The 16,160-nt window shown below is 40.7% G+C and overlaps 1 long non-coding RNA gene across 1 annotated transcript in view; it reads right to left on the bottom strand.

Moving 5' to 3' along the window:
* Positions 1-10,177: 10,177 nt before the first annotated feature.
* Positions 10,178-16,160, bottom strand: part of LOC100582225 — a 32,512-nt gene continuing 26,529 nt past the window's right edge. Inside the window, exon 5 of the long non-coding RNA XR_004032599.1 lies at positions 10,178-12,113. This is a non-coding gene — a long non-coding RNA (uncharacterized LOC100582225). The remainder of the gene's footprint in view (positions 12,114-16,160) is intronic.

Below are 16,160 nucleotides of genomic sequence, written 5' to 3'. Positions count from 1 at the left end.
GATCTAGAACTAGAAATACCATTTGACCCAGCCATCCCATTACTGGGTATATACCCAAAGGACTATAAATCACGCTGTTATAAAGACACATGCACACGTATGTTTATTGCGGCACTATTCACAATAGCAAAGACTTGGAACCAACCCAAATGTCCAACAATGATAGACTGGATTAAGAAAACGTGGCACATATACCATGGAATACTATGCAGCCATAAAAAATGATGAGTTCGTGTCCTTTGTAGGGACATGGATGAAACTGGAAACCATCATTCTCAGTAAACTATTGCAAGGACAAAAAAGCAAACACCACATGTTCTCACTCATAGGTGGGAATTGAACAATGAGATCTCATGGACACAGGAAGGGGAACATCACACTCCAGGGACTGTTGTGGGGTGGGGGGAGGGGGGAGGGACAGCATGAGGAGATATACCTAATGCTAAATGATGAGTTAATGGGTGCAGCAAACCAACATGGCACATGGATACATATGTAACAAACCTGCACATTGTGCACATGTACCCTAAAACCTAAAGTATAATAATAAAAAAAAAATAAATGCACATGCCATCTGGGCATGGGGCTCACACCTGTAATCCCAGCACTTTGGGCAGCCAAGGCAGGTGGATCACTTGAGGTCAGGAGTTTGAGACCAGCCTGGCCAACGGTGAAACTCTGTTTCTACCAAAAAATACAAAAATTAGCCGGGCATGGTGGTGTGTGCCTGTAGTCCCAGCTACTCGGGAGACTGAGTGAATTGCTTGAACCCAGGAGGGAGAGATTGCAGTGAGCCAACATGGCGCCACTGCACTCCAGCCTGGGTGACAGACTGAGACCCTGTCTCAAAAAATAAAATAAAATAAAAATACACATGCCTCCAACTCCCCAAAGATTCAGGCTTAATTGGGTAGAAACAGGGAAAGAGGAGGAGAGAAGCTTAATGGCGGGCATTTTTTAAATCTTCCCAGGTAATTGTAAAGTGCAGCCAGGGGTGGGACTGACTGACTTATGTGGACAATGCAATCACCAAGAGAAGAGGTGAGAAGAGCCCCTGAGAGCCGGCAGGGGCTCAAAGCTTCACTCAGTGGGAAGAGTGACAGCAGGCTGGTAGGAGGCCACAGCACAAGAGGCTTACACAGATTCCCATGGCCTGCGCTTCCAAGCTCGGGGGAGGGTTAGGGAGAAGCAATAGCCTGGGAGTGGCCATGAGGAGCAATGCAGATACCTACCCCACCATCAGGCCCCTGTACATTTGAGGGGTGTCTCCCTGTCCCCAGGAGCTAGTCGGGCATCATTTACAGCACAACAGTGAGGTTGAGGATATAGAGGAAGGGGCTGGGGGTCAGGTGCCTGGGAGATGAAGTCAAATAAGGAACCATACAGAGCTGTGTAGGGGAAGGGCCTGGGAGCCTTGTACTCAGGTAATCACCAGGTAGGGCACAGCGGGATTAGGATCAAGGCCTTTCAGGGGAAAGTGGGTAATGTATTCTAATTAGAGCTTCTCTTTTGTATTTTATTTAGACTCTTGGGCAGCATGTTAGTTTCCTGTGGCTGCCATAACAAATTATCACAAACTTTGTGGCCTAAAACAACAGAAATGTATTCTCCAACGGTTCTGAAGCCTAGAAGTCTGGAATTGAGGTGTAGGCAGGGTCACGCTCCCTCTGCAGCCTCTAGAGGAGAACTCTTCCCTGCCTCTTCTGGCTTCGGGTGGCTCCCAGCCAGCCTTGACATTCTCTGGCTTGTAGCTGCATCAGCCCAATTTCTGCCTCCATCTTCACACGGCCGTCTTCCTTCTGTGTGTGGCCAAATCCCTCTCTCTCCTTACAAAGATGGCAGACACTGGATTTAGGCCTCGAGCCAATCCAGTATGGCCTAATCTTAACTTGATTACATTTGCAAATACTCTATTTCCAAATAAGGTCACATTCACATATACCACAGGCTAGGACTTCAACATATCTTTTGGGGGACACAATTCAACCCACAGCAGGCAGTTGGTGAAAGTGATGTGACATCTGGGATTGGGGTTCCCACCTAAATAACACCGGCTCTTTGGGCCACTATGAAATCCACTAAGAACATGTCACAGCCAGAAGAGGGTCAGTCATAGGCCTCCTTTCTGGCCCTCTGTGTCAGGGCAGAGGAAAGACAGTCTCACAGGCACACACACAGCTCCATGGGCCTCCTCAAACCCGCTTGAGAGAGAAAACAAAGCTCCACCGGGAAAACGCATGGTCACAGTGGATAAACAAGTCAACTCCCTGTTCATAGCAGGTCAGCAGTGTCTTTGAATACACATATTGCATATATTTGATGAGAAGCCACAATCTGACAAGAGAATGAAAGCCTAAAAAACGTCCTGCTAGCTCATCATTAGCAACACGCAGTGAAACCGGACCAATCAAGACAACAAAAATAACCTGTGTTGTGTGGCAGAAGCCAAATTTCGTTAAATGGGTAATGTACTCCATCTATTATCAAGAATTAAGTGCCTAATATTGCAATGTTAACACAGGAAAAACAAAATGCACAGCGCCCTCCTGTGCTTAGCCACTAGTTGGAGACGTGAAGAAAACTACAGCCACAAATTAAAGACAGGATATAGTTAATTGTTAAATTGTACGACGTAGATAGACTCAATAACACAGAAATACAAAAATAGGAGAGATCAAAGATTGAGGATTACTCAATAACACAGAAATACAAAAATAAGAGAGATCAAAGATTGATGATTACTCAAATTGGGCTTTCTGAGTTTGGTAAGTATTTCCATTCTGTATATTCCAGTCACCAGTCACTGGACCCTAAACCCTCTGCATTCACCCTTTGAGAGTCTCAGCATTCCTGTTTTACAGGTGAAGAAACCAAGATTCACAGACATGAAGTGGCTTGCCCAAGGTCAGATAGCAAAAATTTCCAAGTTAAGAATTGAGCACAAGTCTTTATTCCCAATTCCAAGGCTTTTTCTACAATGCACTGAAGGATGAGTAGGGTCTGTATAGGTAAGGGAAAACAAGAAGAGTGGTTCATGTATGGGAAATAGGATTAATATTTTATTATTACATTTAGCTCATCAGCTCCTGAGAGCTGGCCTGAATCCCCAGATGAGAAGCGGCTGTCAGTCTCTTAAAATATCTGCTCTTAAAATATCTGGGTCAGTGAGAAGAGGATCACAAGGTCTCCTTGTGGTTATTTTTAACTTAAAAAAGATAAACCTTTAAAGCAAAAGAGAGGATAAAAATGAAATTAATAAATAAATCAGAATTTTTACAAGCTGAAGTCAAAAGAGAGCTGTTCTATAGGAAGAGCAGGTTATTGACCCTGATTTGGAAGCTATAGGGAGGTATCCTTGGTGGATCACAGTGGTTCCTGGCTCCATCATATCTGTAAAGGGTGGCCTGGAATCAGAAAATGGACCTGAGACATGAGCAGAAATGCAAAGCAGGAGACGTGCAAGGGCTAGTGCCACTCCCTCACACTGCCTCCAGAAAGGCATTGCCCTTCACCCTTTCTTGAGAGAAGAAAGGGAGGAAGAAATTCAGCAAACGTGTCCCAGCTTCTACCACTGGCTCTCGCAATTTTCATAACAAAAGGAAAGGAAGGGGAATCTTTTAAGCAAGCGCGGTATGTTACATGAAAGTGGCACCAATTGACATGTAAATGCTGTTTTAATATTGAGAAAGATATTCTGAGCGCTGCTTTATGTTTATTGTGACAAATTAGCAATAACACTAATGCCCTGCACAGCTTTTCCATCAAGTCAAAGGTACTAGGAATGAGGAAGGAATTCTAGTTGTAAGTGCCAGGAAATATGTCTCCCTCAAAGGGAGAGTTTCCTGCAAAGCACCCCACTGTGTCACATGTCAACACAGCACATGAAAACAGTAGGTTTCCCTCAGTTCTGAGGCAAGACAGGCACTTTCCTGCACTGAATCCCATGCAGGGGAAAAAGTATCAGATATAATAGAAGTCCTGCATCTAAGCAATTGACTCCTTGGTCGCATCTCTAATCCAAGACCTGGATCATAGCAAGTTTCACCATTTGCTGAACATCATTGAAGGACAGGACTAACATATAAAATGCAGCAAGTCAAATATGTGAATCTATGGCTATCTGAGGACTGAATTGCTATGGGAGTTCCGAGGAGAGAAAGATCAATATAAGCTGGTTTGACTGAGAAAATGAGCCTTCAACTGGGCCCTGAATGGATACAACTTGCATAGAAAGGGAATGACAGAATCTTGGTACAGGGAGACTTGTTCCTCCAGGCTCTGGCATGCACCAGACACCATGGTGGACAAGATGCATCCCGATCCCCACTTTCATAGAGCTCATAGTCTAGCAATCAGTCTCCTTACAGAAGAGGGTACTGGTGGGTCATGACAAAAGCTGGCACTTATCTAGGGTCTATGATGCGCCAGGCACTATGCTAAGCGCTTCACAAATATAATCTTATTTATCCCCATAGCAACTCAATGATAAGGCCATTACTATTATCATCATTTTATGCATGGGAAACTGAGCTCACAGACCTAATTAGTAGTGAAGGAAAAATTCAAATCCAAGGTTTCCTGGCTCATGAGCCGTTCTCTCTCCACCATACCACACGGGAAATAAGATCAGATGAGATTGTATGATGTAGTGCTTGAAAGCCAGGTGAAGTAATTCATATCTGCTATGGAAGAGATAGGAAGTTATCTGTTATCAGTTCTCTCTTCCTGCTGCTGAGTACCCCCTCTGTCAAAGTCATATTCCCAAGACATACACATGAAGCTTAAAGGATCCTCCTGGTAAGACATACTTCCCCTGCTCCCAGATCTCCATCAGCTTTCCCGCCTTAGAGAACTGCAATATTTTTCTCTCTCCTTTAAATCCTAAACCAATGATAGCCATAAGAAACCAGTCCCCATGGTTTTTCTCATCCAGCCCCTGTACTGGCCTTTTTCAGGGTTCCTAAGATCCACAAGAACCCTGGAAGTTACCCGAGATCAAACACCCCCATTTTTTAAGTGGCATCTTATCACCCAAAACATCTAAAGGAGAAGAAAGATGTTTGGAAAGATCTTCCTACCTTTAATTCTTTAGTTTACCCACCAGATCTTCCCGGAGAGGGAAAGGGGTATCAGAAAAGGGGTGTCTGCACTCTCTCCACCTCCTTAGAGGACCAGGGATTCTTCCCTGCCCTCCGTCCTCTCTATTTCTGAGTTGCAAGTACCGCTCCCTAACTAGGCTAGGGTCAGGACGGGCACGGTAAAGCTCATCCCACCTGAAGGGCATAGAACTGGAAATGCTGCAATAAAAGAGGAAATTCTTACATTTGAAGGATAAACCTATTTATCAATGACAAAACACTTTCAGAAACACCACTTCATTTGAATCTCTCATAATAGTTGATACTACGTTCCCTCTTCCTTTTTTTAACAGATGAGTAAACTGAGGTACATAGAAGAGAAATGATTCTCTAAAGTCACAGAGGTAATACTTGCAGCCAGGCCCCTGAGCCCAAATTCTATGCTCTCTGCTCTCCAGCATGTATGCTCAGGAATCTTGATTTAGATAAGGATGCCAGATAGAGACAGGAAAGTTTAATAGTCATTCCCTATCATCATCCTAACAGATTAGGGAGATTTAACCAAATAGTTTTGGTTTCATTTTATAATCTCCTATGAATCTATCCTCCAACAATATAAATCTCTTACAATATTTGCTTTTGGTCTTAGCAAACTTTAAGAGTAGTAAGTTCTATATGCTTACTCTTCTTCTGTTAAAAAGTGCTATTTTTACTTTGCCCTAAAACTATTTCTTTAAAATGTTAAAGTCGTCCTTAGTTCCTAGGCTCTGGGATTTAATAAGTTCATATTTTTATCCTAGGTTTTCATTATCTTGTAAATTTCAATCATATTCCCCCCTCAGCCCATGTCTTTCTTTCCAGAATGAAGAGTTCTAATTCTTTTATCATCGCTCACAAAGAATGCTCTCTACCCTCTTGACCAGCTTACATGTCCTTCTCTAGACCTTGTCTGGCTCTGTAATTCTTTGAAGTACATCAGATCATTGGGCTCCCATCACTCTGTCTATTCTTCTGTATAAAAGAACACAATGGCTTTAGTTAAAATGTAAAAATATTTGAGGGACCATTTTAAAAATCAAACAATTCTTTTGCTCTATGTCAGCCCAGCATATGCTGAAAAAATATACATTTTTTGCTCCCATAAAATGAAATGAATTGAACTCTGCAATGAATTTAAATACACTGGTAGAAGTCAACCTTGTAATCTATTATGAAAATAACTTGCAAAGCACTTTTACATACCTTATCTCATTTGACCACACATGAACCACGCAAGGTAGAGAAAATATGTGATCCTTATTTTTCACATGAAAACAGTAAAAAGGTAACTAGACTAAGATCAAAGAGCTGGAATTAGAGTCCCAGTCCCTGGCCCTTCATTAAGAGGACGGTGCTTTTGCAACTGTGCAATGCGTCCTTCCTTATATTCACTTGGCACTTATTTTAAATCACCAAACTACCCCTTCTAAGACTTTGAGTGGTAAACAGCACAGTTATGAAATATTCCATGGTTCTATTGAAAGGAAACATGTTCAAGACTAGCCTATACCCTATTCTTTTCTCACCCTACACACTCTCCATGGATAATCTCAGCCACACCACAGGCATCAATATCACCTTCATGCAAATGATTCCCAAAGTTGTATCTCTAGGCCACATCTCTCTTCTGAGCCCCAGACAGGTATTTAACATGTCCTGTAAATCTCAATATTTACAAAACTTAACCTTTTGCCCCATCATAGCCCGTCTCCACTGCTACAACCCAATTTTGATGTCCCTATTCTCAAACATCTAGGAGCTAGGAGTCGTCTTGACATTTCCCTCTCCTTTCCTCCTCCTTACCCCTATATCCAATTTAACATCAAGTCCTTTCACTTTCATCTCCTGCATAGCATTCCCTTCTGTCCATTTCTCTCCTTCCCCATCACCACCACCTTAGTCCAAGATACAACCATCTTTCATTTGGACTTTAATGAACTCCTAGCTGTCCATTCCTCTCTAATCCCTTCTCCCCACTATAGTTGAAGGGATTCCAAAAGGCCATTCTGGTCATGCTGCCCCTGTTTCACCTCTGCTTACAATACTTCAATGGCACCCCTTGCTTTTAGGGTAAAGTCAAAACTCCCATAATTTGATTGCACATCCCTGCCTAACCTGGTCCCCACTACCAGCCTCATCTCACAACAGTTGCCTTCATTTCTCAAGCTTCAGCCCCACTAGCCTTCTTTCAGCTCCCTTTATTCACTGTGCTTTCACTACCCACAGGGTCCGGGAATATTCTTCCCCTTCTTCCATATCTAAATCGCTAGGATTAAATTCCTAGAAGCTTCCATCTTCAGATAGAGGCTCAAAGGTCTTTCCTCAGGGAATGTTTCTTGACCTTCCTGAGTTGAATTCCTCCATTAGACCTCAGATGGCACCAGTTTAGCATGATTATATGTATTTGATTAACGTCTGTCTCCCCACTAGATTTGTAAACTTTTGCTCACATAGAGGCACACTGATAAACACTTACGTGAATAAGCTCACTAATAAGGAAATGATTATATATTATATACCTCCTCACTATGGAATACTAGGCAGCTGTTAAAAAGAGATAACTCTATATACTAATACGAATGTCTATATTTTAAATTTAAAACAGCACATTACAGAACAGTATGCATACTACTTTTAAAACTTATATATCTTTATTTAAAAAAAAACCTCTGTGTTTGTCAGGGGAGTACAGGGTGGGGGGCCGGTATTTAAAAAGGTTTGCAAGAGTCAAGACTAACAACAAATTGCTCGCAGTGCTTTCCCTGGAGAATGGAAATGAGACAAGAAAGAGGAAAAATAGGATAGCAATTTCTACTTATAAATTTCTGGGTGGTTTGACTTTTTCCAGTGACTATATGGTATTGTTGTAATTATTTTAGCAATGCCATTTCTAAAATAATGATGTAGTTCACCAAAGTTCAAGAAAATGATCATTTCTAAATATCGTGTGAAAAAGGGAAAAAAGCCACTTTGTATATGATTCCTCAACAAGGATACAGTTCTAGAAACAAGCTAATTTCCAAGTCAGACCTTCAATCTAGCAATAAGCTCTGATGAAGACGTGAAATGGAAGAGAACAAATGGAAATGCCAGAATTTGTTTGTTTAATTAGGTCTTCCCTTCACATCACTTTTATAAACAAAAGAGATTTCAAAAAGTCACTGCTGGCCTGGGACGGTGGCTCACACCTGTAATCCCAACACTTTGGGAGGCCGAGGTGGGTGGATCACTTGAGGTCAGGAGTCCAAGGCCAGCCTGGCCAATATGGTGAAACCCCGTCTCTAGTAAAAATACAAAAATTAGCTGGGTGTGGTGGTGGGCGCCTGTAGTCCCAGCTACTTGGGAGGCTGAGGCAGGAGAATGGCATAACCCGGAAGGTAGAGCTTGCAGTGAGCTGCGATCACGCCACTGCACTCCAGCCTGGGTGACAGAGTGAGACTCCATCTCAAAAAAAGAAAAAAAAAAGTCATTGCTCCTTGATTCCTTTATATAAACTTGGAAAGAAAATAAGAAAAAGAAATAATGGCATGAATTTTTCTTAGTTTACTCCAATTGTTTTAAATTAAATACGATTGGGTACATGAAGACACCTCACTATCCTTTACTTCTCAAATAGCAGCCCTTATTATCTTTACCATAACTCAAATAGAAAAGGTCATTTTCTAAATTCACACAGATTACAGAGGAAGGAGCAGGGACAAATATACTGGTGGTGCATAGATAGGATCATTCCACAGCTAATGGCGGAAAACCTCACTTTGGTTTGGAGAGAAGTATGTGCAGGTGGAGAGACCCACAGTTACTGAAAAAGGGGAGGTGGGTGTGTGGGCATGATTCCTCCAGCAGCAGCCTACGAGGAAGCACTGGGAAAAGTCTGTGAATATAGAATAAATACTGTCACTTGGAGCTGCATTGATTCTTTTTTCAGACTAACTAATGGCTCAGATGGTAGAACAACCAAACGATGACTAAAATATGAGTCAAACGCTTTCAAATCAAATCATTCCAATGAAACAGGAACAGAGGCAAGCAGAGAACGGTCATTAGGGGTTCTAACCAAAACTTGTTAAATCTGAAAAAAACTCACTCTCCTAAATGACTGTCTCTTTCTATTTAAGTCATTTTGATGTTAGTGAACCAGGGACAATAGATCGTTATTACTTGTGACACGTACTGATCAGCTCTCAGCAGCAGAAAAAGCAGCTCCTGGCTGGGCTCATACACTTTTCCCAATCCTGATTTGTCTTTTCTCCTGCAATCTATCCAGCATGTCTTCAGTTATGCCAAAGGGTGTTAGAAAACTCTAAAATAAGGCTCAAAGTTTACTTTTTTAATATTTTTGAAAATCAACTTTCATTTAAATATAAAAGTAGTTCATATTAAGATGAAATGGGGATGGGGGAAGGGAGGTGAGAAGAAGCCTATTATGAAACGGAATCACAGGGCATGAAGCTCCCAGAAGGCTGAAACACACCCCCTGAGATATGGAAGAGGCGGCAGCATGTGCGCTGGCCCTTGTGGAGGCACCACGTGGCCCACAACACACACGTGGGTGATTTCCCTGACATCTTTCTCCTCCCTCTTCCTTCTGCTAATTTCTCCATTTCAAATTCTTTCCTCAAATGTTAATCCCTATTTTACCATTCTACTCTTCAAAAATATATATATTTTTTCAAAACAAAGCCTCTTACCACATTTATTGGAAGCGGACTTCATCAAGAATAAGTGGAAGTACCCACATCTGCCTGTTGTGTCAGGTGCCTGTTTTTATCCCCATCCCACCTCCTCCTTTCTGAGAATTATCACTCATGCAGTAGGAGAAATAGAGCACAATGTTTAGCACCCAGCAAAAGTACAGGACCTCTCCCAACAAACCAGGACGCTGGCAGAGACTGGAGCTGACTTCAACCTAAGCTAGGCACGCTACACACACTCCCTGTTCTCCTCCCTGAATGGATTCACTTAGAAAGGAGGATAACATGATTTTTTAAAAAACTTCTTTTATTGTTGTAAGACATACACAAAATTTATCATTTTTACCATTTTTAAGTGTGCACAGTTAAGCAGTACTAAGTACCTTCCCATTGTTGCACATCCATAACCATCACACACCTCCAAAACTTTCCATCTTCCCAAACGGAAACACTGTACCATTAAACAGTAACTCTCCATTCTCTCCTCCCACCTTGCAACCACCATTCTACATGTTGCACATTGAGTATCCTTTATCCAAAATTCTTGAGACCAGAAGTGTTTTAGACTTCAGATTTTTTCAGAGTTTGGAATATTCAATTATGCCAGCTGAGCATCCCGAATCCAAAAATCCAAAATCCGAAACGCTCCAATTAGCATTTTCTTTGAGCATCGTGTCAGCATTCAAAAAGTTTCAGATTTTGGAGCATTTCCCATTTCAGATTTTGGATGTCAACCTGTACTTTCTGTTTCTATGAATTTCACTACTCTAGGTACTTCACACAGGTGGAATCATATAGTATTTGTCCTTTTCTGTCTGGCTTATGTCACATATAATGTCTTCCAGGTTCATCGTATTGTAGCCCATGTCAGAATATCATTCGTTTTTAAGGCTGAGTAATATTCCATTATGTGTATACCACATTTTGTTTATCTATTCATCCATCGATAGACATTTGGGTATTTCCAGGGCAACATATTCTTAATTTAATCCCACATTTTAAGACTTACAGGTAATTTAAATTCAGTTCAACTTACTGAGTATTTACTAAGCATAACTCACTATGGGAAGTACTGTGGGAAATACAAAGGCAAATCAGACATGGTGCCTGCTCTGAAGGAACTTATGATAGACTGGGAAAAGGGAAGAGAAAGAAGTAGAAGTAACCAGCATTTGCTAATCGCTTGCCATGTGCCAGGTGCTTTACCCAATCGCTGCAGGTATAGCTCCCAATGACTCTGTAAGTTAGATATTGTAACATCTACTTTATATAGGAAGAAGAATGAAGGCACTGAGACCTTAAGTAACCACCTCCAAAGCTGGGATTTAAACTCATATCTTGGATTCAGAGGCCTGTGTTCATTCCACTACACATGCTGTTCCCTATGATTCAAGGCAGAATGTGATAAATCCTGGGGGAGAAGCTACAGCAAGGTAGAAGAGGAAGAGAAGAGATTGCTCCTTGCCTGAGAGTAAAGGTACATGACATAGTTAGGTCTTAGAGGTCAGGAAGGCTTACGTTTGACAGAGATGGAGGGTGGAAAAAATTGCACAAGCAGAGCAAAATGAGGGAGGCAGGAAAGTTCAGTACATACTTAAGGCCCCATGGAATTGTGGACCACAAGGCTGGAAAGTGGTGCGGGGAAAAATCACGGTCATAATGAAATGCTAGCTCAAGGGGTCTGAACTCCACCATCAGGCAATGGTGAGCCATTGTAGGTTTTCTGAGATGGGCCATCGTCAGAGCTATGCTTCGGGACAATCACCATGGCAATAACGCATCACAAGGATGGAGGGGATGAGAGTAGTTTAAAGGTAGGAAAAGCAGTTAGAAGGTTACTGGTGATAGCAGTTGAGGCTTAATTAGTCAGAATGGAAAAGAGGATATGGACATGAGAGATATCTTAGGGGGGGGAATGACAGAACTCGGCAATCACTGCATTTCATAATGCATCAAGTAGGCTGACCATATATCCTGGTTTGCCTGGGATATGTTTTCCTGATGTAATTACTAATGGCACTCTTTTACTCTCGAAAAGGTTTGGACAATAAACTATATAATCACATTAATTAGGAGCAATTAGTAAACAGAATCAAAGGTGACTCCAAGATTTTAAACCTGGATTAGTAAGGAAAGTGGTAACACCTTTGGAAACACAGAAGGGAAATCGGGTTTTGGGGAAAGATGTGGAGTTTTGATCTGGACATGTTAACTTTGCTGCTCAGGCAAGGATTTATTTAAGAGCGAGAAGCACCTTGCCCACGGATTTCCCCTGTATCACATGAAGGAAGGCATCATTGACCTAAAACAAAATGCAAAAGAATGTGGTCAGATTTGCATGTATGGATATTTCAACAAACATTTGATGCAGGATCAAGTAATAAAATAACTAAAGTATTAAGATGTATCTCCAATGAACTATAACTAACTATGCAACGCTAACTAGTTATCACAAATGCAAAGGAAAACAGTAACATTCAAGAATAACTCAGCCTCAGTATTTCTCTAAATGTATAATTCTCAGTGTTGTCAGATAAATGCCAGATGGTAAAAAGCCCTAGGCCTGTTCATACGCCACGGTAATAGTGCTTTGTTTTCCAGCTTTTGAAAGAATGGAGCCACTGGCAGAAGAATGAGTATTTTATCTTTAATAATTTTGTCTTTTTATTAAAATTGTCCTACTTCCTATGTAACTGAAATTGTAATCTATCTTGAATCATTTTTTAGGAAGTACGAGGTTACAAAACATATATTTAAAAGCAGCTACAGTAATCAAGGCAGTGTGATATTGGTGAAAGAATAGACAAACAGATCAATGCAATAGAATAGAGAGCCCAAAAATAGACCCATACAATATAGTTAAATGATCTTTGACAAAAGAGCAAAGCAATTCAAAAGAGACAGAATAGTCTTTCAACAAATGGTGCTGGAAAAACTGCATAGCCACATGCAAAAATATGAATCTAGATACAGACCCTATACTCTTCACAAAAAACACCTTAAAATGGATCATAGACCTTAAATGTAAAATGCAAAACTATAAAACTTCCAGAAGAAAATATAGGGAAAAATCTAGGTCACCTTGGTTTAGCAATGAGTTTTTAGATACAGCACCAAAAAAGCACAATCCATGAAAAAAAAATGGGTAAGTAGTCTTCATTAAAGTTAAAAACTTATGCTCTGCAAAAGACACTGTTAAAAGAATAAAAAGACAAGCCACAGTCTGGGAGAAAAATTCTCTGCAAAACACATATCTGATAAAGGACTTGTATCTAAAATATACACAGAATTCTTAAAACTTAACAATAAAAAGCAGGCAAAAGATCTGAACGGACACTTCACCAAAGAAGATATACAGATGGCAAATAAGCATATAAAAAGATGCCCAACATCATATGTCACTAGGGAACTGCAAATTAAAACAACAATGAGATACCACTACATACCGACCAGAATGGCTAAAATCCAAAACACTAACAGCAAATGCCGGTGAGGATGTAGAGCAATAGAAACTCCCATTTGCTGCTAGAGGGAATACAAAATGGTACAGCCACTTTGGAAGACAGTTTGGCAGTTTCTTACACAACTAAACATATCCTTACCACCCAATCCAGCAATTTCACTCCTAGGTATTTACCCAAATGATCTGAAAACATATGTCCATATAAAAACCTGCACATAAATGTTTATAGCACCTTTATTCACAATTGCCAAAACTTGGAAGCAACCAAAATGTCCTTCGATAGGTAAATGGAAAACAACCAGTGGTACATCTATACAATGAAATATCATTCTGTGATAAGAAGAAATGATCCATTAAGCCAAGAAAAGACATGGAGGAACCTTAAGTGCATGTTTCTAAGTGAAAGAAGCCAGTGTGAGAAGGCTACATGCAGTCTAAATCCAACCATATGACATTCGGGAAAAAGCAAAACTGTAAAGACAGTAAAAAGATCAGTGCCTGCCAGGGATTCAGGGGCTGGGGGTAAAGATGACTATGTGGAGCTCAGAGGATTTTTTTAGAGCTGTGAAGCAATTAAATCTAGACAAAAAGCAATTAAATCTAGACAAAAGTGATAGTAGCATGACAAATGTAGAAGAAGACTTTTGCAAAGTCTCAAACTAACATCTAGAACTTTGCTACTCAAAGGGTGGTACAAGAACCCCAGGCTTCCACATCATCTGGGAGCTTATAAGAAACGCACAAGCTTGAGCCCCATCCTGTCTTTACTGAATCATAATCTGAATCTTAACAAGATTCCCAGGTGATTTGTATGCACATCAAAGTTTGAGAGCCACAGATTACACAAGGAACTTTTGCAACTTAGAAAAAGACAGGAAGGCCAGGCATGGTGATTCACACCTGTAATCCCAGCATTTCAGGAGGCCATGTTGGGAGGATCGCTTGAGCCCAGGAATTGGAGACCAGTCTGGGCAACACAGGGAAACCCCATCTCTATTAAAAAGGTTTTTTTAATTAGCCAGGCATGGTGGCACATGCCTGTAGTCCCAGCTGCTCAGGAGGCTGAGGCAGGAACTCACTTAAATTTGGGAGGATTGCTTGAGGCCCAGAGGTAGCCTTCGGTGAACCATGATTGTGCCACTGCACTCCAGCCTAGGTGACAGAACAAGACCTCATCTCAAAAAACAAGAACAAAACCCAAAGACAGGAAGCCAAATAGAAAACTACACAAAGAGCTTAAATTGCAATTCAAAGCCCTGGAAACCTGAATGGATACCAAATATATAAAGAGATACTTAAATGTATTAGAAATCAGGAAAATTCAAATTAAAATAGTAAGATGCCACTTTACCCTTATCAGTTTGGCAAAATTCTGAATGTTGGACATATCAACAGGGTGACAAATAAACAAGAATTCTCACGTACTCATTGATGATAGAGGCATAAACTGGTCAAGTCATTCTGGAGAGTAACTGGCAGTCAAATTAAGTATGCATACATCCTATGACCCAACAATCTACACCTGGGAAAATAACCCCAACGTGACCTTTGCACAAGTCCCTAAGGTTGTGCAATAAGGCTGTTTACTGCCATACTGATTATTATGATTTGATTAGGGCATCAAGTTAACCTCAAAGTTTATCAGTAGAGAATGAATCTGTAAACTGCGGTGGATGCATACCATGCACCACGATGTAACAGTGGGAAGCAATGAACTGGATACAGGAACAGCAACACAGATGGATCTTAAAAAGCACCGACTGAGTTATATGAAACAGAACAAGGTCTAGTGCATAACACCACTTAATGTAACTTAAAAAGAAATTAACACACAAATTAACTCTATTTGTTTTACAAGGAAATGCAAATCCAAAGATGCATATCAAACTCATCACCGACTGGCTCAGAAGGGAGGAAAAAGTGGGGAGAGGCAGTGGGAAATGAGGGGAAAGGGAATAAGTCAATACAGACATTCATAAATATACAGACATAAAAACAAAAGATCAGCTTTCCATGGCCCAACAATGAAAATGTACTTTGAAATGAAGATTATGATTAATCAACCCTTTCCATTTGAGATTCTCAAAAAAAAATTATAAAAAATCAAGTAAAATAAGTACAGGAACAAATCAATCATGGCAATCTCTCTGCCGCATGAAATCCCTGGTTTCAAAAACATCTGTCTTTCAGACCTCTGTGCCTTACAGAGACCTTTCCCATCTAAGCAAATTTAGACCCTCGACGAGGAGGTGGAAGAGGTCTAAGACAGATGTTTGAAACACTCATCCCCCCTGTCAGTCATTTCCAGGTGACTCACAGCTGCATCACTCTCCCTGTCAGTTAGAAGTCACTTGTTCCCAGAGATGTGTCATAGCCCAACAATAGAAAATATTTGAGAAAACAAATATTATTAAAGCTAGTGATACTTTTTCACCTGGCATCCTAAGGGAGTCAAGGTCTTCTGCAAATAAATGTTAACATAAAAAGAAAGCTGTCCCTTCAAATGCTCAAGCTAATTTTAATCATTTTGCATAAAAATCTTTATTAAAATGTATCACACATTTCTGTGACTTCTATTACAGAGAATACCGGGGGAAAGCATAATCTTCTTGTTCCATGACTTCGGCATTTCAAAATTTTGAACATCCATTATTTTACCTTCTATTTTTCCGATATTCTATCACCTCTGCATGTCCAGTTGCCACTTCCGTTGTAACTGTAGCTGCTTCTAAAAATAACCCAACTCTGTCCCTTTCTACCTGGTGGTCCCTGTCCAGGCTGGGAAAACACACCCTCAGTGGTGTTAAGGACTGGAAGTTTAATAAAAGTGATAAGGCTCTGAGTGAGAAACTAAAAAGTAAAATGCACGGCTTTAGACCAGAGTCT

Source organism: Nomascus leucogenys, chromosome 12, assembly GCF_006542625.1.
Source record: "Nomascus leucogenys isolate Asia chromosome 12, Asia_NLE_v1, whole genome shotgun sequence".
Classification (NCBI taxonomy): domain Eukaryota; kingdom Metazoa; phylum Chordata; class Mammalia; order Primates; family Hylobatidae; genus Nomascus; species Nomascus leucogenys.
This window is presented reverse-complemented; position numbering and strand designations above follow the sequence as displayed.